Source organism: Erinaceus europaeus, chromosome 19, assembly GCF_950295315.1.
Source record: "Erinaceus europaeus chromosome 19, mEriEur2.1, whole genome shotgun sequence".
Lineage (NCBI taxonomy): Eukaryota > Metazoa > Chordata > Mammalia > Eulipotyphla > Erinaceidae > Erinaceus > Erinaceus europaeus.
The window spans coordinates 65,457,506-65,468,475 of record NC_080180.1 but is presented as its reverse complement, the minus strand read 5'-3'; the positions used below and the strand labels follow the sequence as shown (position 1 = coordinate 65,468,475).

Below are 10,970 nucleotides of genomic sequence, written 5' to 3'. Positions count from 1 at the left end.
CCCAGACCTTAAACTATATTATAAAGCCATCATCATCAAAACAGCATGGTACTGGAACAAAAATAGGCACACAGACCAGTGGAACAGAATTGAAAGCCCAGAAGTAAATCCCAACACCTATGGGCATCTAATCTTTGATAAGGGGGCCCAAAGGATTAAATGGAAGAAGGAGGCTCTCTTCAATAAATGGTGCTGGGAAAACTGGGTTGAAACATGCAGAAGAATGAAATTGAACCACTTCATCTCACCAGAAACAAAAATCAACTCCAAATGGATCAAAGACCTAGATGTCAGACCAGAAACAATCAAATACTTAGAGGAAAACATTGGTAAAACACTTTCCCATCTACACCTCAAGGATATCTTTGATGAATCAAACCCAATTGCAAGGAAGACCAAAGCAGAAACAAACCAATGGGACTACATCAAATTGAAAAGCTTCTGCACATCCAAAGAAACTATTAAACAAACAGAGAGACCCCTCACAGAATGGGAGAAGATCTTCACATGCCAGACATCAGACAAGAAACTAATCACCAAAATATATAAAGAGCTCAGCAAACTTAGCCGCAAAAAAGCAAATGACCCCATCCAAAAATGGGCAGAGGAAATGAACAAAACACTCACCACAGAGGAGATCCAAAAGGCTAACAAACATATGAAAAACTGCTCTAGGTCACTGATTGTCAGAGAAATGCAAATTAAGACAACACTAAGATACCACCTCACTCCTGTAAGAATGGCATACATCAAAAAGGACAGCAGCAACAAATGCTGGAGAGGATGTGGGGACAGAGGAACCCTTTTACATTGCTGGTGGGAATGTAAATTGGTACAGCCTCTGTGGAGAGCAGTCTGGAAAACCCTCAGAAGGCTAGACATGGACCTTCCATATGACCCAATAATTCCTCTCCTGGGGTTATACCCCAAGGACTCCATAACACCCAACCAAAAAGAGGTGTGTACTCCTATGTTCATAGCAGCACAATTCATAATAGCTAAAACCTGGAAGCAACCCAGGTGCCCAACAACAGATGAATGGCTGAGAAAGCTGTGGTATATATACACAATGGAATACTATGCAGCTATCAAGAACAATGAACTCACCTTCTCTGACCCATCTTGGACAGAGCTAGAAGGAATTATGTTAAGTGGACTAAGTCAGAAAGTTAAAGATGAGTATGGGATGATCCCACTCATCAACAGAAGCTGACTTAGAAGATTTGAAAGGGAAACTAAAAGCAGGACCTGATCAAATTGTAAGTAGGGCACCAAAGTAAAAACCCAGTGGTGAGGGGTAGACATGTAGCTTCCTGGGCCAGTGGGGGGTGGGAATGGGTGGGAGGGATGGGTCACGGTCCTTTGGTGATGGGAATGGTGTTTATGTACACTCCTAGCAAAATGTAGACATATAAATCAGTAGTTAATTAATATGAGAGGGGGAAATCAATTGTATGTCTCAGGGGGTTCTCAAAAGACAAACTGAATCTTTTTAATAGATAGGCTACGTATTTGATATGCGGACTCTCTCAAAAGCCTAGACCAAGTAGATTAGAAGCTTCCAATAGCACAGCTATATACAAGATACTGGGTACTGTACAGCAAACCATAACAAAGGGACTTTTCAAAGTTAACCCAATTAACAAATAATGTGTGGGTAATATTAACTATTGATTGTCTTTTTGAACCCTAAGACAGCAGGAACCTCACATCTTCACTATAGAGCCCCTACTTCCCCCAGTCCTGGCACCCTTGGATAGGGCTCACTTTCCCGTATGCTTCTCCCAATCCATACCAAATAATATTGCATCCGCCGATCACAACCTAACCAAAGCAACGATTGCCATCTCAACATGCTTCACCTCAGAGTGTATCCAGAGACTTCACGTGTGGAATGACAACCCTTCAGCTTCATTACTCGGGTGAGACCTTTCCTTTTATAGTACACTCTAATTTCATCTCAGGTAGTTCACTTTCTAACAAAGTCCCATAACCTAGACATACACCAGTTTCTGTGAGAGAGAGCGTATGTGCACACGTATCCATAAACTACTGCAAAATATATACCTGAAAGCAGGATTACACTAGAGTTTGCAGTGAGTACCTCCCCAACACTTCCTCTCCACTATTCCAATCTTGGGATCCATGTTTGCTCAACAAATTGATTGGCTTTGTATGTTAACTCTCTTTTCAATCACCAGGTTCCAGATGCCACCAGGATGCTGGCTAGGCTTCCCTGGATTGAGGACCCCACCAATGTGTCCTGGAGCTCAGCTTCCCCAGAGACACACCTGACTAGGGAAAGAGAGAGGCAGACTGGGAGTATGGACCGACCAGTCAACACCCATGTTCAGCAGGGAAGCAATTACAGAAGCCAGACCTTCTACCTTCTGCAACCCTCAACGACCCTGGGTCCATGCTCCCAGAGGGCTAGAGAATGGGAAGGCTATCATGGGAGAGGGTGGGTTATGGGGATTGGGTGGTGGGAATTGTGTGGAGTTGTACCCCTCCTACCTTATGCCTTTGTTCACTAATCCTTTCTTAAATTAAAAATTTAAATAAAAAAAAAAAAAAAAAAAACTACTTAACAAAGGCATAAGCTTCAATAGCACCACCTCTCCAAAATCCAACAAATATTATGTTATATAAGAAACTGTTGGGCGAGGCAGATAGCATAATGGTTATGCAAAAGAGACTCTTTTACCTGAGGCTCCAAAGTCCCAGGTTCAGTCCCCCATACCACAATGAACCATAGCTGTGTAGTGTGCTCTGCTAAAAAAAAAAAAAGAATAAGTGAAAGAAAAAAGAAACTACATTAATTGAACATGAAAACTTTTTATTAACACAAATAATTATTACATAATTGTTAAGATAGCCAACAAGAAAACAGGAAGATAAAAGTATGGGGAAAGATGGATACATTGAAAATTGTGACTATAAAGATGTATCCTAGCAGATGTAGCCTGGGTATGCAGACATACAAGAATAGAAATGTCACATTAGAACTAGTCTTGGCTATAGTTTATTATGAAATGCTCATAAGATAAAAAGAATCACAAGGAAGGAGTCGGGCGGTGGCACAGAGGGTTAAGTGCACGTGGCACAAAGCGCAGGGACCAGCATAAGGATCCCGGTTCGAGCACCCGGCTCCCCACCTGCAGGGGAGTCGCTTCACAGGCGGTGAAGCAGGTCTGCAGGTGTCTGTCTTTCTCTCCCTCTCTCTGTCTTCCCCTCCTCTCTCCATTTCTCTCTGTCCTATCCAACAACGACGACAACAATAATAACTACAACAAAAATGAAAAACAAGGGCAACAAAAGGGAAAATAAATAAATAAAATCACAAGGAAAATGCACAGGACATTCATATATGTTAATATCCAATCACCTATGATTCAATTCTTTTTCATAACAATCCAATGTGTACTGGGGAAGGTATCACTAATGTGATGAAATACTAGAGATCTTCTTGCTGTGGGTATCTTGGTGGTGACTGAAAAGAAAACAAAGAAAGCTGAAAATACAGAAAGAAAATGGTAAGTTTTTGGTATTAAACCACTTCACGTTTCCAATGTATAAATAGTCTCCATGGTGATTTAAAACTAAGATTGGTCTAACGCAGATTTTTTTTTGAAGATTAGAGTTGACATTTTTTTTCTTGAATCTTTTTTTTTAAATTTATTTCTTTATTGGGGAATTAATGTTTTACATTCAACAGTAAATACAATAGTTTGTACATGCATAACATTCCCCAGTTTCCCATTTAACAATACAACCCCCACTATGTCATTTATCATCCTTCATGGACCTGTATTCTCCCCACCCACCCACCCCAGAGTTTTTTACTTTGGTGCAATATGCCAATTCCATTTCAGGTTCTACTTGTGTTTTCGTTTCTGATCTTGTTTTTCAACTTCTGCCTGAGAGTGAGATCATCCCATATTCATCCTTCTGTTTCTGACTTATTTCACTCATTTTTTCCTTGAATCTTGATTGGCAGTAATTTATAAGATTCATAAAATCTGACATAGGAGAAATATATATATATATGTATATATGTATTTCTTTAAGAAATTAAAATATTATTAATATTTATTTATTGGATAGAGACCACCAGAAATTGAGAGGAAAGGGATGACAGAGAGGGAGAGAGACAGAGAGACACCTGCAGCCCTGCTTCACCACTCTCAGAGCTTTCTCTCTACAGGTGGGGACTGAAGGCTTGAACCTGGGTCCTTGCACATTTTAATGTGTGCTCAACCAGGTGCACCACCACTCAGCCATATATATGTAATTTCTCATTCATAAGATTAAAATGAAGATAACATAAGTCCTTCAGGGAAATAGCACAAATGAAATGTAACAAAACCATAAAAATTAACAGATAAAAAAGCATTCTATGAAAGCAGAGAACAATAACTTCACTGTGAGCATAATATCAAAGATAAGGAGACTTTTGGACAATCAATTTTGCCTTTGTTTCTTAGTTCAATATCAGTAGAGTTTATTTGATGATATATGTGTATCATCTCTTAACTCTAGTGCTTCTCCAAAAGACAACAGGGACCAAAAAAAAAAAAAAACACCTAATTTTATGAAGAATAAAGAAGCTGAATATGTTAGCATTTTCTTGATATTCTCATTGGGGGATAGTGCATATCCATTTACTTAGTCATACCAGCATACTGGGAAAGGAAGTACCAAAAACTACTTAATGATGACCACAAATAAGTTTTTAAATGTGTATGTGCAGGTTTCAATGTTGTTAATAAAGAGATTTTGATTATGTGACCTTCAGACTGAAGCCTAGATATTCAAAGTAAGTAAGAAGTTAGTGTAAAATCATATTGTAATATGATTCTTCTTCTAGCGTTTGCCCTTCTTCCATAGCCAGTCAACAGGTCAGGTTGAAAGCTGTCAGGAGCTGCTTGTTGCTGGCTTTGAAAGTGACTGGGATCCATGTGGATTCAGCTGGCTAGGAAGGATCGTCAGTTTCCCCAATGAATGGGTACTCACGGGATGCACCACGGGAAGGTCAATCCAATGTAATATGATGACTAGTTTAGCGTCTGGGATTCATTGGGAAGTAGAACAATGTATTGTAAGGATATATTAAAATATTTTACATAAATCTTATATATTTAATCATAAATTGTGTATAATCCAATCTAATGATGCAATGCCAGAAATGAGGTCATAAATGAATGCATAATTACCTAAGGTAATCTTGCCTTTGAGTCATAAAAATCATTTATGTTAGTTTTACTGTCTCACAATTTGGAAAAGAGAATGGAAATTTTATATTTTGCTATATGCCTATTCAAGAGACCATTAATAAGGACTAAAAAGCATATATTTCTTGGGTGAGGAAGAGAGACAGAACCAGCTGGTAGATCACCAGGTTAAGCGCACATAATACAAAGCCGGTTCAAGCTGCCAGCTCCCCACCTGCAGCGGGTTCACTTCACAAGTGGTTGATCAGGGCTGCAGGTGTCTATCTTTCTCTCATGTTCTCTATCTTCCCCTCCCCTCTCAATTTCTCTTTGTCATATCCAATAAAAAAATGAAAAAATGTAATGGCCACAGGAGCAGTGGATTCCTAGTGCTGGCATCAACCTTCAGCGATAACTCTGGAGGCAAAAAACAAACAAACAAAAACCAGAGCGAAAGCAATGTCTCCAATGTCTCTTACAAAGACACTAACCCCACTCATGAGGGCCACACATTGATGACATCATCAATCCTTTATTTTTTACCTGCCCCCCATCAATCCTTTATTATTTATCTATTTCTATATTATCGGGTAGAGACAGATGCAGAGAGAAGAGGGGGAGATAGAGAGACAGAGAGACACCTGCAGCCCTGCTTCACCACTAATGAAGCTTCCCAATGCAGATGGGGACCAGAGGCTTGAACCTATATCCTTACACACTGTAGTGTGTGCAGTTAACCTGGTGCACCACTTCTTGTCCCCCATCAATCCAAGTCACCACCTGAGGCTCTAGTGTCTAGTCCCATCACCTTGCAAAGAGGGTTTTCACATGTAAATTGGGCAGGTGCAGTGAGTGAGGGACATTAACACTCAATTCCTAGCAGCACTGCCCCAAATCCTCATAGCAATGACTCGAAAAACAGGAAGTTTTTTTTTTTAAATGTAGATTAACTGCAATAGAAAAAAAAAAGGCTGTATTATTTAAAGCATCACTTTTAGTGGTGTACACTGAGAAGTACATTTTTCTGTAGAATGTCACTCTGAAATGTCTTTTAACTAACTACAATATTTACATACAAAGCAGCCATGTAGACTTCTGGAGGCTTGGCCATGGAGTAGCTGCTGATACATGATTGCTAACACAATCAACTGGATAAGGCAATGAAAAATCACCTGAAGGGGCCAGGCAGTGGTGCACCTGGTAAGCACACACATTACAGCACATAAGGACCCAGGTTCAAGCCCCTGACCCCCACCTCCAGGGGGAAAGCTTTGCAAGAAGCAAAACAGGGCTGCAGGTGTCTCTGTCCTTATTCCTCTCTATCTCTCCATCTCGATTTCTGGTGGTCTCTATCCAATAAATACAGAGAATAAAACAATTTTTTGAAATCTGAAATCTCATCAGATTACATCTGGGACTTGCAAAGGCACTCATTTAGCCACAGAGTAGAAAAAAGGGAGAGGGAGAGATTCTCAGGACAGAAGCATTTCCTGTTGACAGCTATCCATCTTGGCAGCTATGCACCTAAGCACATGCGGACTCCAGATAAGTGGGGGAGTTCTAGGTGTTTAACCTGTGAATTCAGGGCATACGAATATTTAAAACTGGTCGCAAGAATTCACCAATGTATCAAGGTAAAAACAAAAACAAACAAACACACACACACACACACACACACAAAAAAAAAAAAACTGCCAGGAACTAAAACTGTATGGTCTGTGTAGGCTGCTGCACCAGATCTAGCTTGTCCTTAGTGTACTCAGAAGAAAACAGTTCTCTCCTGCTATTCATGTCCATAGGTCAGACAGACTGAAACGCAACAGCAAGGCCCCATGTTGCCACCACAGCCAGTGACATGCAGTAGAATCTGCCCTCTATCTATCCCCCACTCCACCACAACATGTAAACACCTTAGCCGCAGCACCACCTGCTGGCTCAGTGTGTGAACTCAGAGGCAACCCAACAGCTATGTTGGAACTTAGAAATGATGAGGCATGGGAGTCGGACACTAGTGCAGCAGGTTAAGCGCACTTGAAGCAAAGTGCAAGAGCTGGCATAAGGATCCTGGTTCGAGTCCCTGGCTCCCCACCTGTAGGGGAGTCGCTTCACAAGCAGTGAAGCACATCTGTCTTTTTCTCCCCCTTTCTGTTTTCTCCTTTTTCTCCCCCTTTCTGTTTTCCCCTTCTTTCCATTTCTCTCTGTCCTATCCATCGACAACAATAAAACAACAAGGCCAACAAAAATGGCATAAATTAAATAAATAAATATTTACAAAAAAAAAAAAAGAAATGCTGAGGCAGATAACACATGTAGGAAAGAAAAAAAAGATACTGATACAATTCTGGAAACTTATCATGAAGGCATAGGGATACAAGTTTAAGAACTCAGAGACCATTTCCTTAAGGAACTAAAAAAACACAGAAGCAAACAAACACCAGCTCCCAGAGTTTGAAGGAAAGTGTGAATGCTGAGAAGAACCGTGGTCTTGGTGCACTATTATATCAAAGGACCTACTTGATGGGTGAGGGTGCTGTGCAAAGAACTCTCACGGGAAAATGAGAAATTATACCCCTGTGTTGATGACTTCCCTGTAAATCATTAATTCCCTCTATAATCATGATTTAAAAGAAACAAAAGATAGAAAGAAAGAAAGAAATCAAGCACAAAAATAAATAGACCAATAGTGTAGGGAGTAAACAACATGCTTCTGAACAATATGCAAGTCACTGAAGAAATCTAAGGAAGACTTTAGAACGATGAAGATGGAGAGACCAACTAGTAGTCATGTCGAATCCGGAAAATACTGTCCTAAGAAGATAATTTCTAGCAAGACAGACCCACAGTAACAAACAGTGAAGACGTAAGTAAACTACTTAACATCACAACTGAACCAACTAGGAAAGGAACAACAAAGAGACCCAAAAGTCACAAGGAGGAAGATAATAGTCAACATCAGAGCAGAACGTAATGGGCTAGAACACAGAGGCAAGATTCAAAAGATCAAGAAGAGGTTTTGTCCCTTAAAGGAGAAGTACAATAGATAAACCACCAGCTAGTCTCACAAAAAGAAAAAGAGAGAAAGCTACAATGAAAGCCATCAGGAATGAGAGAGAGAACATTATAACCAAAGATGGTGAGGAAAAAAGAATCATACATGAATCTTATGAGCATCTCTGCAAAGTAACTGGAGAACCTAGCTTAAATGGATGTATTCCTACAATCTACCGCCTGCCAAGCTGAAGGGAAGAGGAAGAAGATACCTTGACAGACCGATCACTGGAACAGGAATTGAATCAGTAGTTATTTATCTCTTTATTTGGATAGAGAGAGAAAGAGAAGCCAAGAGGAAAGGGGGGGGGCATGCAAAGGGAAAGACAGGAGGACAGGTATGGCATTGCTTCAGCTCTTGCAAAGCTTTCCCCCCGCAGGTGGGATACTGAGGTTTGGACCCAGGGCCTTGTGCATTGTAACTGGAGCACTCAAGAAGGCGTGCCACCCCACCCCCTCACCCCAGTCTGATGAAGTTTCTCAAGCAGAGGCTTCTCCCCTGCATCAAAGTAAATCACATCCACAGCTTCCTCTTTACAAAGACAGATGGTACTGTGCTCCCATCAGTGAGACCATTATGCTTATTTTCCCGGGCACTTGATTTACTCACAAGACTATGTCATGAGAACAAGAGGGAGCTGTTGAAGACGCTGTGTATTGTTTAAGAGCTTGTCTACTTTGATACCAGCTTTCTATATCATCTGACTCATACCAGGTCCCTCAAAATAACTTGAGGTGAATGAATGTCTTTTACTAATAAGTTGTGTAAGATTTTCTTTTAACGTAACCTTTGGGTTTCTTGAAGTCTCTATTATGGTTTTTTAACCTTATTTTATTTCCCAGTCCCTTGAAATCACATACATACTTGCCTCTTGACATAATAGAGTATATTAAAAGATAAAGCATTAAGAATTAAAACAATTAATTTTCCTTTCTGGTAATTATATGACGGTTTCCACCGTCTGGGAAGCAGAAGGTGTCAAAAACACACAGTTGATTATACCATTTCTGATAGATTACTCAAGTTTCTCCACTTCTTCTGAATACAATTTAAAATATGAGTTTTACATCCCTAAAGGAAATATTTCTAGAGATCATATACAGTTCTACTAAACATTTTATTAATTAAATCTAACACCTATCAAAAATCCATCAGATTAGACATTTAAATTAGCATGATTAATATTTCAAATAATGCAGAGAGATTAATATTTATCATTCAATATTCTAACATTTTAGGTCCCTATAATAAAGTGTTTGATTTAATAGATATGGTGCTATGCTCTATTTAACATGATAATTATGTTTGATTTTCTAAGTGGAAGATATATACATGTTTATACCATGAATAGTAAGTGGTGCTTATTCAACTGAGCTATTCAAATTCCAAAGGCCAGAGGGATCTACTCTTTCTTATATGTGTATCTAATTTTCATTATAGGCTACTAGAAGTTATGCATTTAAAATGAGTTAATTAAATTCTAAAAGTCTAATTCAATCCTGAATGGAATATGATATACATTTCCAGAAAAAGAGAAATTAATCAAAATGTCTCATTTTAATTTATCAAAAAATAATTTAACATAGAAGATAATAAGAAACTATTACAATATTTGCATGTCTCTACTGAGATTCTCAATGGCCTCCCCATTTTTATACAAACTCTGTATAAGGGTCTCTGTACTCATCCTATTAAATGAAGAAAGTTAGAAAAAGCTCCCGTCAACTTCCCAGTCACTAACCTAGAGAACATGAGCTATTGGCATGACATGCAGAAAGCTCCCACTTTCATATGAACTTCATTTTTTTAGATATAGACATTATGAACTTGTACTCAGTCTGTTAGTATATATTTACAATGAAAATACAGTCTTTCCCACTGATAGACTTAAATTTATATGAAAGAAGTAAGTATGAACTTGACTTAAATATTGAATTTTTTTTTCTATTACAAACTGGGGAGAGTCTGTTACTCCTTTATTTTCCTCCATATGTGGTACCTCCATATGTGGTACCTATTAAAGAGCCTCATTCTAGAATCTTAACAGAAATGAATCATATGCATATTGGAAAAATAGCATTTGAAAGTTAATGCTTTAAAATGATTGACTTTTCCATTACATTATGTCTTGATGAACATGTACATTGGTTTTATGGGATTTGATTTATTTTCATTTATAAATATTTTGTAGCCACTGGAATAATAAATCTTGTTTAATGAAACAGATGTCAAGGGAACCGGGTGGTAGTGCAGCTGGTTAAGCACACACACTGCTAAGCGTAAGAACCAGCACGAGAATACCAGTTTGAGCCCCTGGCTCTCCACCTGCAGGGGAGTCGCTTCACAGGTGGTGACAGAGGTCTGCAGGTGTCTGTCTTCTCTCCCCCTCTCTGTCTCCCCCTACTTTCTTGATTTCTCTTAGTCCTATCCAACCATAACAGCAACTATAGCAGCAAAAACAATGGGAAAAAGATGGCCTCCAGGAGCAGTGGATTTGTAGTGCAGGAACCTGCAGGGCGAAAGGTTCAGGAGCAGGGACACTGCTAGAGTGCTCTCTCTCTCCACTCTCACCTCTATCTCAAACTTCCCTCTGTGTTTAAAATAAATAAAGTACTAAAAAATAACAATCAGTAAAACTTAAAAGTGGAATGTGCAAATATATATCATAAGGTCAAAAAGGACCTTTTCTGGCCAACTTCCCCAGGCTGTTC

General features: G+C 39.2%; 1 long non-coding RNA gene across 1 annotated transcript in view; it reads right to left on the bottom strand.

Moving 5' to 3' along the window:
* Positions 1–3,318: 3,318 nt before the first annotated feature.
* Positions 3,319–10,970, bottom strand: part of LOC132534667 (uncharacterized) — a 460,528-nt gene continuing 452,876 nt past the window's right edge. The window contains exon 3 of the long non-coding RNA XR_009546405.1: positions 3,319–3,490. This is a non-coding gene — a long non-coding RNA (uncharacterized LOC132534667). The remainder of the gene's footprint in view (positions 3,491–10,970) is intronic.